At 32.3% G+C, this 19,038-nt stretch overlaps 1 pseudogene; it reads right to left on the bottom strand.

The window, feature by feature from the left end:
• Nucleotides 1-16,712: 16,712 nt before the first annotated feature.
• Nucleotides 16,713-18,954, bottom strand: LOC120206417 (annotated as a pseudogene).
• Between the last annotated feature and the right edge of the window lie 84 nt (nucleotides 18,955-19,038).

The following is a 19,038-nucleotide window of genomic DNA, read 5'->3' as shown; positions in this document are numbered from 1 at the left end:
TCAAAATACTAAAGGGGGGATATTGCTTATTAATGGGATTCTTTTTCCCGGAAAAAAAAACAAACAATAGAATTTTTTTTTACTTTGGCTTTGTTTTCTTTTTGACTTTACTGGTCTCCGGCTTCCGTCCTTTTTGATGTCTTTTCGTTTTGGGTAAATTGCATCATATATCACTCGATTATTAGTAAAATTATAAATGGATCACTAAGTTTTAAAATATTATAGATGGATAACTTAATTAATCCATTGTTATAAACGTGTCACTATGTCTTTAAAGGTATAACAGGCATTAACTTTTTATTTACAACTTAGTGGCCTAAATGTAATAATAAATAAATAGAATGACCTAATTAATACAATAGATAACTAGAATACCTAATTATGACTAACAAATTCACACGTATTTCATTTTAATGATAAAATTATATATTTATAACAATCGATTAATTGAATAATTTATTTATATATTTTTTGAAATTTATTAAATCATTTACGATCATACTATAGATTGGGTGACCTATGGTTGAATTTACCCTTTTATCGACTCTTTGGTTCGCGTTTTATTTTTGTTTATTTGTTTCAAAATCATATTTAACGGTACGTTTTAGTTTTATTTTAGTCACTTATCGTTAAAAAATTAACGGTAATGTTACATTTTATCATACGATAATGCAACATCATCTTTGAAATTTAAAAAAAGATATCACATCAGCAGTTCTATTGATTTTATAATGATAGATGACAAAAATGAAATCGAAACGTAACGTTAGATTTGATCTTAAAAGAACTAACGATTAAATGAACAAAACAGAACAAAAAATGAAAGTTAAAGTATTAAACATGTAGTTTACCATTTTTTGGCTCTTTCCACATAAGCATCAGTCGCAGTGGTTTAAAATCCTTTCATATTTGGCAGCATTTTGATTTGTGGGTTACACGCAATGCCACTACAGTATTATATTTCTCACTAACTTTAAAACATCATGGGTAGAGATGGGTATAAGATTCGAACTCGACGGTTTCGATATGATTTGATTCGATTATGACAAATTTTATTAAAAAAATTGAATTATACTCGACTCGGGATCGATTTGACCCAAATTGACTCGAAAAATAATATAAATATATTTATTTTGGGTTAGGTTGAATTCAATTTTTATCTTAAAAAGTCTATTGAGTTTGAATTGGTGAATTCATCTCCAAACTCAGGTCGAATCAAATTTCAGATGAAAGATGTGTTTTTCAATCGGGTTAGATTAATTGAAAATCCGACCTGACACATATCCATTCTTAATCGTTAGCCCAAAGCAATAAGTTCCTCATAGGAAAAAACGAAACCCTAAGTTTATTATAAGCAAACATGTAAAGAAAAAGTAGATGAACAAATGTCCTAGTCAAGAGGGTCGGTCCTTTTACCACTTTTAGCATTTGATTTCATCAGTTAAAATCTTCACATTTGGGGGTATATGCTTTGCCAGAATCTCTACCTTTTTATCTTCTTTTGGAATGAATCAACGGGTGAATGATCTATAAGGAATCAACACATTCTTTTTCATTAGTAGTAATAATTTGGGAATGAATGAGTATGGCATAATATTCGAACTTCGATTTCTGATGTCGATACGCAGAAATTTTATTATAAATCTAGAAGAAGATTGATGACAATTTATGCAATGATATTAAAAATTTTGTAGGATGATTTTGAAAAATTAAGAGACGTGAAATATTCCGAGTTGAATTTTGTAAATTTTGAAGTGTTGAAATTCCAGTTTAAATTGATTGGGGGAAAAATAAAATGACCAAATTGAAATTTCATTAAAATAAAAAGACCATTTTAAGTATTAAGCCTAAAAACACAGTTTTAATTGAATAATACCGTTCATTTTTTGGGTAAACTATCAATTAGATTTCTTTTTTAGGTAAACTATGCATTTATTTTCTAAACTATCAGTTTTGATATGGTTTAGTACCTAAACTTTTATTTTTTTTTCAAAATCATACTTTATGTTTAGTTTTCATTTCATTTTAATATCCGCCTTTAAAAACTTAATGTGTTTAGTAACTAAATTATCAATTTTGGTCCGTTTTTAGTACCTAAACTTTTAGTCTTTCTAAAACTTAACGTTAAATTTTGAACGGATACTAAAATGAAACAAAAACTAAACTTTAGGTATGGTTTTGAAAAAATTAAAAGTTTATGTACTGAAATGGACAAAAACCGACAGTTTATGTTCTAATGCATAATTTACCCTTTTTAAATAAACAGTGTGGTGTTTGATGGGGACAGAAACTACACTGTTTCAGCATCAAGCTTGAGTGAGCCTAAAAATGAGTCACACTCTATCCCAACATTAATTTGCAACTTGATAAAATTATTAACCTTTGCCAACCTTTTGTTTTGCATTGTTAGAATTATACTCGTATTCTATTTGATTCGATTTAAAAAATTTAGGCTTAATATAAAAATAAGTACCTAAAATTTATCTCGAAAAATATTTTAGTACCTAAATATTTTATTGTTAAAATTAGGTGCCTAACGTTTTCATCGGAGCACTTTTAGGTGCCTAAATCGTAACGACCGTTAAATTTAGTCGTTAAGTGACACGTGTCAAGCCCTAGTAATTTTGAGGATTTATTTTAAAAATTTTAAAAAAATATTGAAAGAAAACCCCAAATACCTGCATGCTCAACTGCCCCCCTTCTCCCTTCCCACTTCCCCCTTCCATGGTCGTCGGCTGGCCAGCTGTGGCCATCACCGCCACTATTGTTAGCATTGGCGTTTACTCCCGATCAAGCTTCGTTGGTCTTTCTCCATAAGCTATCACCGTTTGCCGCAGAAAAGCGTTTAAAGGTTCATCGGATTTTAAGCCACCATCGCTGTTTCTTGTCTATTCTGGTCGATCCCAACGTTCATAAGTCACGCCATCACCACCATTCGAACCACCATGCAATTCCGCTCAAAACCCATCCTCCGTCGGTGCTCCTCTAACGTTCAATCATGGAAATTAAGATTTAAAGGTTTAGGGATTTGAATGTTGGGGATTTTAGAGATTTAGGGGATTTGGGTGACGGTAAGGGCAATGTTTGTTCAATGTGTGGCCGACGACGGGTAGGTGATCGTTCGGCGATGATGGTGGTGGCTGAAGATGACCGACAATTGTTGGTAACAAGTTGAATTGATAGATATTAGTTTTTAATTTTTTTTATAATTTCATTACAAGTTTGGGGTTCTTTTGTAAATAAAATAAATTTTTTGTTTTTAATTAAAAATAATATTTTTATTATTAAAAAATTAAAAAAATATAACGATAAACACATATAAATATAACTAAAAAACATTAAAGGTCAATTTGACAATATTAATATAATTTATTTTAAAAAAAATATTTTTAAATCTATCGTTTAGGTCATAATTTGGCAACACCGGTGGAAAACGACAACCGAGCCGACATTGGCAGAACCAGCGTCCCCGGTTGGCTTAGGCTACGGCTCATTAATGGTTTGTGCTGTTAGATTGCAAGTTGGGTTGGCCTACACAAATTGCATACAGATTCATTATTGTTTATAAAATCAGATGTGGGGCTCAAATCAATAGATACCCACTTTTATTTCATTAATCATTAGGCCATTTACGGACTAAAGTCGAGTGGAAATTTCTTTTGTCGTGTGACAGCTTCACAAATGATCCGTCAAGGCATGTTATAGATTTTATATAATCCAAAAGTGATATATACATTGATAAAATACGTATTTAATATCTAAACTATTAATTTTGATCCGTTTAAATATATAAATTTGTATTTTTTTAAAAAAAATCACATGTAACGTTTAGTTTTCATTTCATTTTAATATTATTTTATTGGAAACTTAGCACGTTTAGTACTTAAACTATCAATTTTGATCGATTTAAGTACTTAAACTTTTAATATTTTCAAATCTTAACGTTCAATTTTGAACGAGATACTAAAATGAAACAAAAACTATAATTTTTTAACGGCGGGATAGTAAAATGAAACAAAAAACTAAACTTTATATATGGTTTTGAAAAAATAAAAAACTAAACTTTAAGTATAGTTTTGAAAAAAAATTAAAAGTTCATATACTAAAACGAACCAAAACTGATAATTTAAGTACTAAATACATAATTAACCTTATTATCTATTCAAATAAGGTTGTGGGTGGAATTTAAATCTTTAATATTTATAAAATATTAATGAATATTCGTAGCACAAATAGAGTGGAACGATATCCTTTAAAAATTTTAAATTACCATATGTTTAGATTTTTTGTATTTTGTATTTATAATATGTTTTTGCGGCAAAATAGCCGGAATAATGCATACGGGGAGGTTTAATTCCCCAAATAATGCACTTTAATTATTATTTCCCCAAATGGGGTGATTGCTATAGGAAATATGGAAAGCTCGGCGTCTTCAGATTTGATGGAGCTGTCATCGTCTTCAACTTGGATATCTCGGGCGTCTTCAGCAAATGTGGGAGCTGTGCATGTATGATTGATCTCTCGGCGTCTTCAGTTGGATTCTTCATAGGAACTCTCGGCGTCTTCAGTGCTGTGCATGGGACTGGACGTGAGAAATCACGGGTTCTGCAAGGAGAAAGCACAGAAATCACGGGTTGAGCAGGGCTGCACGTCTGCATGTGGGGGTCCTGCACGTCTGCATGTGGGGGGCATGCAACTGTTGGATTTCTCGGCGTCTTCTTCACATTTAGGTAAGGATTTCTCGGCGTCTTTGTATGGAAGGCTGGATATCTCGGCGTCTTCTTAACAAATAAATCCAATAATGCATGGATGAGTTACGAATGTGTTTATAAGAGACTGCTCGGGCTGAGGCAATTCACAATTATAGAAGCAGTGAGAGTTTGGGGCTGAGGCAATTCACAATTACAGAAGCAGTGAGAGCCTGAGAGGGAGATCGATCAGCAGCAAGATCACAAAGCATAACCTGAGGTAATTTAAACTCAAGCCCTAGATCTTATTTGATTCTTGTTTTAAAGGTTTAGGGTTTCATATTGATCTCATAATTTTAGTTTTATAAGTTTATTAATTTTGTGATTATATGTTGTTACACTCTGAAATAATAATTTTATGTTGTTACATAATTTGAAATAAGGTTGGACCATTTTGGAACATTGTAAAGTTTTAGGGACCGTTTTGTAAAATTTAAGGAATTTAAGGAATAAGAGTAATTATTAAAAGTTGCTATACTATGCTGGAATTTAGTATTAGTATGCTTAATTGGTTAAATTAGAAAGAATTTAAAATTTATGGATTAAATTGCTAACTTTGAAAATGTTGAGAACCAAATAGTAATTAGGGATCGTTTTGTAAAATTTGAGGAATTTAAGGAATTAGAGTAAATTATAAAAAGTTGGTATACTATGCTTGAATTTAGTATTAATATGCTTAATTGGTTAAATTTGAAAGAATTTATAAATTTAGTGATTAAATTGCAAAGTTTGAAAATGTTGAGAAGCAAATAATAATTATGGATCATTTTATATTTGATGTTTATTTTTTATTAAAGTAGATAACATGCAATTGATTATTTGAATAAACAATGTAATAATTGAGTGTAATATTAATTTTTTTGTCTAGATTTGTTGAAACATGGCAGAAGAAAATGTTCTTTTGAGGCTAGATGGTCGACACATTTCGAGTAATTTGGGAGAACTGGTAATATGATCGACTTATTTTTTTATTTGAGAACAGTGTATTAATTCTAATTACAATGATTAATAAATTACAGGATGACGAACAACGAGTCCTTCGTCCTCGACTTATCAACTGTGAGATGCCAGATCAACGTATTGTTGATAATTTGAAAACAGTGGATTTTTATGATGTTGCTTTTGTAAGAGAATTTCGGTTGATCCCCGGTTTGATAAGTGTATTAATTGAAAGGTGGAGACCAGAAACTCATACTTTTCATCTTCCATGTGGTGAATGTACGATCACTTTGGAGGATGTGGCTTTACAACTAGGGGTTCCTACAAATGGAATGGAAGTGGTTGGAAATACAGATCTTGACATGTTTGCAATATGTGAGCGTTACCTTGGGAAGGTACCAGACAAAGATATAGCAAAAGGGTCACGGCTGAGATTATCCTGGTTGGCAAATGAGTTTAAGCTCGATCCACAATGTAGTGAGCGAGACATATATCAACTCGAGCATATATATTACGTTTGATCGGCGGAATCTTGATGCCAGATAAATCCAGTAATCTTGTCCATACAATATCTTCCGTTTTTGGAGAACTTCTTTATGACCCGTCAGTATAGTTGGGGATCAGCAATATTGGCATTCTTGTATTGCGAGATGTGCAAGGCATCATTAATTGTTAATGATGCGTACACGACTGAAATCGGTGGATGCACGATGTTATTACAATCGTGGGCGTGGTACATAATTCCATGGTTAACACCGATTAGCCGAACTGCAGTTGACTTTCCTCTTGCCGGAAGGTAATTTTATTGATTTAAAATATTTTATCTTTAATTAAATAAAGATATTTTTGTAAATGAAAATATTACAAAATTTTATTTTGATTGGTATAACATGGAGGCATAAAATAGAAAACGGGTTGGCGCACAACAACGTGAAAGAGTTTAGGTTTAAGATTGACATCAAATGCAAAGTTGAGGTATATATAAAATTAATAAGTGAATTTATTTTTTATTATGTTTATATTATAATATTGTTATTTATTAATTTGTTGATTTTTATAATTATTTAATTAAATATAACTATATATTTTATTTTATAGTTTATTTGGAGGCCGTACGATGATCAAGAAATTATGTTGTGCGTACCGCAACATGTCTGGGAGGGTTGTGAATATTGGTGTGTTGTTACACCATTGATCCATTTCATGTTTGTGGAGTTCCAATTTGCCGATAGAGTGTTGAGGCAGTTCGGCTTCCACCAACATATTCCAGTCATTCCAGAGAATCATGATGCTCTCCATCGATTAGATGGGCGGGTAGGTCGGTGAGGATTGGTCGGTGAGGCTGCTAACCATATCAATCATTGGAACAACAGGGGTTCCATATCAATCATTGAACAACAGGGGTTCATACTTGCCAACGCTCACTCCCATACAAGCAGATGACTTTGACTTCAAGAGTTCGGATTACCTGAATTATTTTTGGGAACATGGAAAGCCGTTCTTGACAACGATCAGAGAAAGGCGACAATTTATAGAGTATACGAAAAAAATTCGGTAAACCGAGAAACCAAGAAGGACTGGAGTGGGAGTGGGAGTAGGAGTTCTCACCGTGGAGCAGAACAAGAGACAATGGATAATATCCACCAGAATCTTTTGATCACACAAGATCATTTAGTCAAGTGGTTGGTGATTCTGGTGTTACGCCCTACACTCCTCAGCATGTTCCTCATCAATCACTCATGTTTCTCCTATGTTTGGGGCAACAAATGATTTGATCAGATGACATCTATGATCACAAGTACGAGTGTTGTCCTCAGATGGGAGAGCATAGTGGTGGTGGGCATGTATTACAACACCAGAACCTATGCCCTCGATGAATGAGCAGGTTGGTTATGCTGAACAAACTCTGAACAAGTGCAACGACATAACGAAACCGACGTTGGCCTCGACATTATTACTCAACAACTGTAATCCTTATTTTAATTATTGTATCAAATTAAAATAATTGAATCGAATATATTTACTATTATGATATCAGTAAATATAAATCATAAGTAATTAATATTATTAAATCATTAAAATTAAATTATTAAAATTAAGTAATTATTATTAAATTATTAAAATTAAATCATTAAAGTAATTATTATTAATCATTAAATCATTAAAGTAATTATTAAAGCTTAAAGTTAAATCATTAAAGTAATTATTATTAAATCATTAAATCATTAAATATTAAAGTAATTGTTATTAAAGCATTAAAGTTAAATCATTAAAGTAATTATTATTAAATCATTAAAGTTAAATCATTAAATCATTAAAAGTAAATCATTAAAGTAATTATTATTAAATCATTAAAATTAAATCATTAAAGTAATTATTATTAAATCATTAAATCATTAAAGTAATTATTATTAAAGCATTAAAGTTAAATCATTAAAGTAATTATTATTAAATCATTAAATCATTAAATCATTAAATCATTAAATCATTAAAGTAATTGTTATTAAAGCATTAAAGTTAAATCATTAAAGTAATTATTATTAAATTATTAAAATTAAATCATTAAAGTAATTATTATTAAGTCATTAAAGTTAAATCATTAAAGTAATTATTATTAAATCATTAAAGTTAAATAATTATTATTAAATCATTAAAGTTAAATCATTAAAGTAATTATTATTAAATCATTAAATTATTAAATCATTAAATCATTAAAGTAATTATTATTAAATCATTAAAGTTAAATCATTAAATCATTAAAATTAAATCATTAAAGTAATTATTATTAAATCATTAAAATTAAATCATTAAAGTAATTATTATTAAATCATTAAAGTTAAATCATTAAAGTAATTATTATTAAATCATTAAAGTTAAATAATTATTATTAAATCATTAAAGTAAATCATTAAAGTAATTATTATTAAATCATTAAATCATTAAATCATTAAATCATTAAGTAATTATATTAAATCATTAAAGTAAATCATAAATCATTAAATTAAATCATTAAAGTAATATTATTAAATCATTAAAGTAATTATTATTAAATCATAAAGTTAAATCATTAAAGTTTATATTAAATCATTAAAGTTAATAATTATTATTAAATCATTAAAGTTAAATCATTAAAGTAATTATTATTAAATCATTAAAGTAATTATATTAAATCATTAAAGTTAAATCATTAAATCATTAAAATAAATCATTAAAGTAATTATATTAAATCATTAAAATTAAATCATTAAAGTAATTATTATTAATCATTAAAGTTAAATCATTAAAGTAAATCATTAAAGTAATTATATTAAATCATTAAGTTAAATAATTATTATTAAATCATTAGTTAAATAATTAAATTTAAATAATTATTATTAAATATGTACTCGAGTAATTGAATCGCATATAATATAAAAATTTATAAAATAATAGATTATGCTGAGGTCTATACTGTGGAAGGTTTGGACAATTCTTTTTGAATGCCCTTCACCTCTACATAATCCACACCTCTTCGGTTGGCATTTCTCTCTAATATGTATATCCATACTGGTATGAATACGAGTAGATTCGGTCGACGTTGGACTTCTACGAGTAGTGGATTTGGCAACCATTCATCATGATCTCGAGATTCCCAATAAGATTCATTTAGGATCGGTCTGAACTCATGGTTGTATATATTTAATATCCTCTGTAGGTGAAAGCACTCATCAACATAAGTGTATGAATTGATTCTAGTATGCATACATGCAGCGACTGCATGAGCACACGGATATCTCCACGCCTGAAAGCGGCCACAATCACCATCTTTGTCGTAAATTAACAGTAAATGATTCTCGATCTGCTCCTTCGTTGTGACGTGCATGCGATGACAACAAAAGTATGTCCAATTCGATCGAAGTCATGAACAAACATTGAGGTTGCCATACGCTCATTTGCTTCCATTGCTTCTACCACCGCCGGAGCCCAGATTTTACCTCGATTTATCATACACTCGATCTTTCCCTTTATCAGACCAAACTTTAGCCAACCTAAAGTATGTCTCTTTCACCACACTCGCTATTGGGAGATGTCGTGTACCTTTTAGTACTGAATTAATGGCCTCAGCAAGGTTTGTAGTCATGTGTCCGTATCTCCGACCACAATCATATGCTTGCGACCACTTCTCCCGCTCGATTTTCGACGCCCATTTCCAAACGCGCTCATCTATGGCCTTCAAATCCTCCAATCTTTGCAAAATTTGGTTGGCGTAGTCATATCCTGTTTTAAAATAGATATTGTGTTAAAGCTCGATCGGATATCAAGGGAAACTCCTTCTTCTCGGACGACATACTTACGTAGATTATTGAGAAAGAAGTCCAAGCCTCGTTGTCTCTCCTTCAACGATGGCGAATGCAATGGGAATATATTTCGTTGACCATCCTGCGTAACTGCTATCAATAATATAGTCTGTAATGACCGTATAACCACGTACCATCTATTTGGACCATACGTTTGCAAATGGAAAACCTTCTATGCAAGACTTGAATGCCCAAAGAGTCTATGGAATATTCTCTTCCCTTGAACAAGTTGATCTTCTCGGTCGTATGCAGGCATGGTCTGAGACTTCACGATGGTTCCAGGTATGAATTGTTTCATAGCTCGTAACAAATCAGGTAACTCATTGTATGATGTTCCCAATCGCCATATATCAACCTCCTTGCCTTCTCCTTCGCATGCCACACGGGTTTGTATTTTACATTGTATCTGAACTGGTCTCGAATAGATGCAGCTAACACCGAGCAGGGATCCTTGATTTGTTCAACCAAAACCTTCACATATTGACAAATACATCGGAGTCCAGTAGTCGGTGTCTTTGTTCGATAGAGTTTTGCAAACATGTGTGGACCATTGTACCTTGTGATGACCCAAGCATCTGCCTCTGTATTTTGGATACTCGATCAACCATTTACACTCGGGCCCATATTTAACACACTTCGCGTACAAAGTTTTCTGGTTGACTCTGCAGTCTTGCAATCTACATGGCCTCTTATGCAATACTCTTTAATCGATTGTAGCTTCTTTTTTTCCTCTGTATTGCTTCCCAACTGCTAATTCACCAGAGTTACGGACGATTCAATCATATCCTGAAGTTAAATGTGGCATCTCGGGAATTCAGGCCCTCATTGCTTCATAATCAATCTCCTGTATGTGAGGGGTAGGTTGATACGATGTCGAATATTCATCAATATGATATCAGCTTCATCACCATGGGACATGGCATCATCCTCAGTCAAAAGAGGTTCCTCAGTTTCTTCATCTTCACTGGAACTTCAAGTATTTCTTCCCAGCGGTTTTCAGCATCATACTCTCGGCTCCAGATGTTCCACCAACTTCATTTGCACTTTCCAACATCGCCACAAAGTTTCACGACCTATATTTGGGTTATCGAAATGACTCTCGAAACCCATTTGAGATGAAGTTCCAACCGCATTTATTGATGACCCAGGCACATTAGATATATTACACAACTCGACAAATAACTCAATAATGGAATATTTGTTGAGTCATGTAATTCAACCATAGTTATATCATCGTCTTCTTCAAGTGGTACTGCAGCATACCTGACCGGATTGGGACATACCATAAATCTGTACCTCAAACCATCAACTTTAGCACGTATTTTTCTTTCTATCCTCTCCTTGATCTCTGCAAATGTGATGTCCCTTTAAACATCATATTTATAGGTGTTTCAGACTGAAAAATAACTCCGACCTCATTTTCCATCATATGTCCATTGTATGGACAATCGTGAAAAATTTGTTGCTCATTTTCTCTACACGTAAAAATATATATTCAAATAAATTACATTAATAATGTAATGAAATTAATTATTTACAAAACTATAAATAATAATATAAATTATGTTTAACAATTGTTTTATAAAAATAATACTTAAATACATTATTATTACGGTAAAAATGGTCAGGATTACATAATGGGAATTTTTTTCCCACTAAATCAAAATAAAAATTCTAATAATTATTATATAAAAATACAACTAAATTACACGAAATTTAAATTAACAATAATACTCAAACTTAAATTTTCTGTATACCTATCATCAAACTTACATTTTCTAATTTTAAATTATCATTAGTACTCTAAATTACATTACTATGGTCTCATGAACAAAATTTAATGTATCATTCTCCTAACATATATGAGCATTCTTTCAACACGAAAAAAAACAGAGTTCGCATGGGAAACGAGAAAGAACTTACGTGTTTGAACGACGTTAAACCAAAGCTCGAAAAATTACCGAACCAACAAAATCTCCAATATCACTTCAAGCAGCAGCTCCAATTGAATCTAATGCAAAAAAAAATTCCCTCACTTGCTTCTGTAAGTTAAAACCAACTGCATGCAATGAAACAATACCACCCCTATTTTATAACAAGTCGGTGCACCAATTATTGACCTTTTTTTATAATACCATCCTGCAATTGAAGACTTCGAGTAAATATTAGTCTCAAAGCATACAACAATCTCGCTTCAGACGAATCTCACGCTTCGGCCACAAAGAATACAGACGCATGCAGAACGAATCTCGGAGGAAGAAGACGCTGAGATTTCACGACCACCTACAACCAAATATTCTCCATGTATAGCTTAAGACGCCGGGAAATCGAACGCCCTTGTAACCTTATTAACTAAAGACGCCGAGCACTCCCATTATTATTGTATTCAAGTGTTAAATCAACTTTGCATGCATGCAGAGAGTCATGCAGAGATGAAGACGTCCAGGCCCCCCAGCATGCATGCACGATTCAGAGAGTCATGCAGAGATTCCGTGCGCCAGACGACAGGTGAAGACGCGAGAGATCCACCTTGGCATTCCTTGTAGCATGCAGAACGCCGAGAGATCCCACAGTCCAATTGCTTGAAGACGCCGAGCATTCCCATAGTGTCATAACCCCAAAGACGCCGAGAAATCAAGCATGGAAAAATTTACCCTAAAAACGTCGAGATATCCGAAGAACCACTTGAAGCACTGTACATTTCACCCCATTTCGGGAAATAATAAATAAACTGAATTTTTTTAGGAATTAAACAATCACTAAATCATTATTTGGGCAGTTTTGCCATGTTTTTGCACCTAAAAATTTTATAATTTTATTTCTCTTGTAATTTTAAAAATCCACCTCTTAGTATAAATATTCAACTAATTAAACTAACATTTAAAATACTCTTGGAATCCGTGCAACTTGTCTGTCCCATTCTCGCAGCTTTCTTCGTTTAATTTTTGAGTAAACTACTAGTTTAGTATCTAAACTATTAGGTTTGGTTTATTTTGATACATAAACTTTAATTTTTTTAAATCATACATAATATTTAATTTTTGTTTTATTTTAGTACCCACCGTAGTACTTAAATTATCAATTTTGATACTTTTTAGCACTCAAACTTTCAACTTTTTTCAAAACTCGACGTTAAGTTTTAACAGGATACCAAGATAAAATAAAAATTAAACTTTAGGTATGATTTTAAAAAAATTAAAAGTTTAGATACTAAAATAAATCAAAACTGATAATTTAAATATTAAATACATAGTTTACCTTTAATATTTTTAGTATTCAACTCGTGCATATCTAGGCGGGATCTCAAACATCTGTTAAAATATGATATTACAACTATATATAATATATTTATGAGACACTTCTGGGTACCTAAGAAATATAATAGTTCACCGATAAGCGTTTATTCAAGTGGTAATTAGTTTGATATTGTTTAAGTAATGTCTTAAGTTAGAGTAATTGTATATGCAAAAAAATCCTCACGGTGAGACTCACCTATCAAAATCAAGTGTGTGAACGAGTAGATCCAAATTAGTTAGGACGAAGCCTTGAAAATTAAGGACAATAAAAAACATAATAGTTCCGATTAAATTAATAGTTAAGTCTAAACAATATCATAATTTTTTATTTAATTTAGAATTTGATCTATATTTTTAAAATAATTGAAGGTAATAACAAAATAATATATGTTTATAAACTTTTTTAGCTATTGATAATTTGTACACATATGTAAATGCAACGGCTTCAATTCAAGATTTTTAGGAAAAACAACACTCCCTTTACCTACGATGTCACTTGATAAGTTTAAATTTTGATCTACCTTTTGAAATAAAAATTCACATAAACACAATATATATATATATATATAATTTTTGTTTTTATTAGACAAAAATAAAAATTCTAAATAGAATAATGTTATAATAATAATTTTTAAAAGTATAATAGTTTTGATTGGCTGGAACATGGACAAATATTAGGTCAGGTTGGCCCAAGCAGGGTTCGATGGACCAGCTGCCATTTTGTTGTCGGGGAGTGGTATACATTTACATGTCAGACACACAAAAAAGTGTAAATTACATGTTTAATACTTAAATTATTAATTTTGTCTAAATTTAATTTTTAATTTTTTAAAATAATACTTAAAGTTTAGTTTTTATTTCATTTTAGTACCCGCCATTGAAAAACTATAGTTTTTATTTCATTTTAATATCACATCCAAATTTAACGTTAAGGTTTAAAAAGATTAAAAATTTATGTATTAAAACGGATAAAATCGATAGTTTAAGTACTAAACGCGTTAAATTTTAAATGGTAGATACTAAAATGAACTTAAAACTAAAAATTATGTATAATTTAAAAAAATAAATACTAAAACATACCAAAACTGATAATAATAATACACTTCCATCAAATTCATACATTGTCAAACCCTAAAAAAGTTGCAAAAAAAGGCACGTGAAATCCCACCTGTATCTTGTCAGTCTTTTTGTTCTCATTCTCCCTTATTATTCCAAGGGAGATACCAACTTTTGATTAAACTCCGCAATTATCTTAAATTATTATTATATTAATTTAATTGATATTATTATTAAATAACATATCACGTAATTAAAAGATCAACTTCAAGTACATTTTGTGTGCAATGAACCCAGTAACAAAGTCGTTGTCACCATCCTTTGAAGCATCGCCTCATGGCATTGTGCGATGGGATTGGGGCCGCCTCTGCTTTGCTTAGAAATATGCTTTTGACTGACCACATGGATTCGAGTTTACTCTTCTTGTCCCACTTGTTCTTCCTTCCTTGCACGTTTGTTTATGTAATTACATGTTTAAGTATATGCAGTGACGAATTCGGAAATATTTTTTAGGGTAGACAGATATGGATAATAGCCCTATATGAAAATAAACATCACCAACATCTATCAGTTGTAATATCGCAAGAAAATAAACATCACCAACATCTATCAGTTGTAATATCGCAAGAGCATCTACCTCACATTCAATCGCTCTACAACCATACCTATGCGATCGATAGACAATTGGGGTCCTTGTGCTGTTGCTAAGCCCAAAATTTTGTGATCACTGCATCTCTCTGGTTGGGCTTATAGTGATGTTTGTACATAAATTCAGTCCACCTCTGACCATTTGTTTTGATTAATAATCCTATAATTTATTATATTATAGATGTTGATGAAAACGAATACCATATTATAAGAAATTTATTCAGTATGAATTCTTACTTTTAATCAATCAAACGTTAGTTGCATCAACCACAAATATTTTTCCTTTTCGTATCATGATTTTCTCAAATTGAATTCGAATACAAAGTCTGATATAGAGATTTCTTTTTTTTTTCTGACAATGAATAACAATGATTCCTTAACCATCAAGGTAAGTTGGTTCGTGCTGATAGAGAGATTTCCTTTATGTTCATTAACAACTACCACAATGTCCGGGGACCTTATTAGTGGCGGAACTTGGTGATAAAGTATGGGGGCCAACTTAAAATTTAAAAAGTTTAGCAGTTTAAATTAAAATTTTCAATTTTTTTGAAGGTTCACTTTACACTTTTTAGAAAAATTGGGGTATAATTATAATTTTTGAAATTTTGAGTCATTTATATCACCAATTCTCTGATTATTAACTCCAGCTACCTTAGGGCATGACGTATAAAAATGGTTAATTTTAATTAGACTCCTAAACTCAGATGAAATATAAATTTAACCCTGAACTTTAGATAAAGTATCAATTTGATTCCAAGATTTGACTAAACTTCCATATCGTCAGCGCCATTGACCATCATCGTCGATAATGATTAGACCTCAAAAATTTTCAATTCGTCCTTTTCGATCTAACGCGAATCTATCTCTATTTCACTGAAAATGGCACGACATAAAACTAACTAATATAACTTGCATGCCACGTAATGAAAGCAACGAGGGTTAACGACTCAGTGATCAAAATGTAACAAATGATAACGTAAGTGATTAGATGTAATTTTCTTTTTCAAATTCGATGATCAAACTAGAGAAAATTGAAATAAAGATGACCAAACTTGTAGTTACCCTAGTTGATTAGATCTTTGTATTACAGGGACCCCCAACTCATCTAGAGACCTTTCCAAAAGCTAGTTAACATAGATCATTGCATGCCCTAATACAATGTATATAGGCCTATCATGGACTTAACATATATAGGAACAACCGAGATTGTACATCATTATCTATGTCAATAAGTGGAGACCACAAAACTTCATAATGTCCATTTAGCCGGCTACAGTGACCTAAAACCAGTAGCTGTATGGTGCTTTGGACCCCTCCCACAATAGGGTGATGTATTGGTATACCAATGGTAAAGGGAGAAGAAATGTTTATATCGGGATAGACATAAGATTTATTTCGGGAGTAGAACTTATAAATATGTTAGAGATGAAAAAATTCCAAAATATGCAAAATTAAGAATAATAAAAATACAATGAAAATTCTCTCTGTCCATCCCTGACGGTGGTCATAAAGCTACACATGGTAAGCTTTGTTTTGGTTTTGAAATGCACAGAAAAATCCAACATGGAAGACAGAAAAAGTAGTAGAAAAACACAGTAAAAACTAGAGTTATCAGAGCTTGGCAATATTACAAGCACATTGTCCATGTCTCCCTATCCTATGGTTACCATGTGCAGAGCTTTCTCATTTCATGTCCATTTCTTGCCAATGGGTAGGGCAAAGATCCATCTTGGACCCCACAGCTGAGGGGACCAGACTTTCGTTTCAGGACAATTAGGGCACATTATCCTATCATGTGAAGGAACCCCAGATTTACTTTCGTCCTATAATTTCCATTATCTATGAGCATAGCCCTAAATTAATCTTGTAAACAAATATGAGATTGTCTGCAGAATGATTCAGTCTGCAGTTATCTTGCCTTGCTTTGGGGTGAATTAGAGCCTTTTAATGATGATTTGCAGCATAAATTAGATGCTAAGCTATGTATGTAGACAATTAATTTGGTTCATCAAAGTAGGCAGTGCCACCTAAACAATCACATCATCATGCATGAAAATCGTATCCTACAAAACTGCTGTAAAACTATGGGCATTCAAAGGGGACTAAACATGATTATGTTTTGAAATCAAAGCTAAAGCTTTAGTTAATTAAGTGGGATATTTCAGTAGGGTAGGTCTTAATTTGGACGAGTACTTAGGGATAGCAACTCAACCCGAACCCGACGGTTCCGACCCGATCGGGTCAGATTTTTTTTATAAAAAATTCGGGGTTCGGGTCGGGTTTAGGGTGAAAAAAATCCGACCCGACCCGACCCGAAAAATATATATAAGTTTACCCTATATTTAGGGATAATTACAATAATACCCCTCTCTATATAATTTTTTCAATTAAGTCATTGTTTTTATTGAAAAATATTTTTTATTATTATTTGGGTCGGGTCAGATCGGGTTTCTAAGTTATATATTCGGGTCGGGTCACGGGCGGAGGACCTTTCTTCTCGGGTCGGTTGGCCCAAAAACCCGACCCGACCCATTGTCATCCCTACGAGTACTCCATAATCCATCCAACACGTTTCGTTAAATTAGGCTTAATACAAAATGAAACATACCCAAAATTAACTTTTGATACTTAAAGATTCTTTTGTTAAAAATGGTGTCTACTATTAAAAAAAACATTAAGTAACATATGTCACGTTTATATATATATAAATTTGAACGTGACATGTCACTTAACATGTTTTTTTATATATCACTCAACATATTTTTTAACGGTATACAGCTAAAATTGTAACGAATAAATATTAAGTACCTATTTTTAATCTAAATCAAGTTATATGTAAATTTTTATTAGTTCAACTAAGTTATTATATATATATGAATTGAATATAATTCAAAATTAACTCAAAAATTATGTCTAAGAACATTGAGCATAATAGTAACAACAACTATATGAATTTGACTTTAAAATTAAATTTATTAGTGAATCTTTTTAGCCCAATTATGTATCTAAATTTGATTTATTAGTTTGGCCAAAAAAAAATCTTGGCTTAGGCTTAAAGGTTCAATTAGTAGGTGATTCTTTTGTACAATTAGGTACTTGACACCGCTTGTTTTCCTCTCTTCATGCGGATTTCGAATGATTTCTCGTCCATTCATTTTCCTGGAAAATGAGACGGGAAAATAATATCAGCACCAGAGGGCTTGATTTTCCCAAGTGCAGAAAGTGGAACAACAAGCAATGGAAGCGTACCGATGATTTTTGCAATGGAGGACCGCCTCGTATATCGAGCTTTCAGAATCGCATGACTTTCGACATTCGTCGGCGGAGTACGCGACGCTGATCCGAGGGGATGTTCCGGTCGAGTATAGCCAATTCTTCCTCACATGACCTCTTGGATCGATACTTTCCGCTCTAGTACCAGTCGACTTGTTTCGTCGTAACACACTTCGGTATAAGGGACGAAGGAAATTCAGTACTTGGAAAATATCCGCTGGATAACCTTCGGCACCTTCTCAAAGAAGGGTGACGATTCGTTTTACATTGCGGAACATCGAGGTCCGGCGCATGTGGAGCGGTAGGCAGTGTCGGAGTCGGACCGGAGACGTCGTAGGCCTCGATCTTCTTCGAATTGTTAACGAAGAAAGGCATGACACAAAGGCATGACACGACCTTCGGAAAAGAGCTCGTCGGCATGGACAAGGGTGATGGGAGACTGTGAAACGGGGAAATCAAACTTGAAATCATTAGAGTTCCGAAGAATCTCCTCGAAGGCGGCATCCTCGGGTCCATCTCGATGAACGACGCTTCGTCGTACGCATCGAGCGAACCTCGGAGGGAGCTGTCTAGACCATCTAGAGAAGGCTTTAAGTTCACTAGCCAACTGTATGAAAAGCTTTCAATGGAGAGAGGCTGTGAAGTTTCCATGGCTGCCAAGATGAATATTGCTGGGAAAAAAGAGGAGAAAGAGCATATTATATATTCTTCGGCAACAGACATATTGAACCCCACAGAAGC

The sequence above is a fragment of the Hibiscus syriacus genome, unplaced genomic scaffold, assembly GCF_006381635.1.
Source record: "Hibiscus syriacus cultivar Baekdansim isolate YM2019G1 unplaced genomic scaffold, ASM638163v2 tig00013773_pilon, whole genome shotgun sequence".
Taxonomy (NCBI): Eukaryota; Viridiplantae; Streptophyta; class Magnoliopsida; order Malvales; family Malvaceae; genus Hibiscus; species Hibiscus syriacus.
This window is presented reverse-complemented; position numbering and strand designations above follow the sequence as displayed.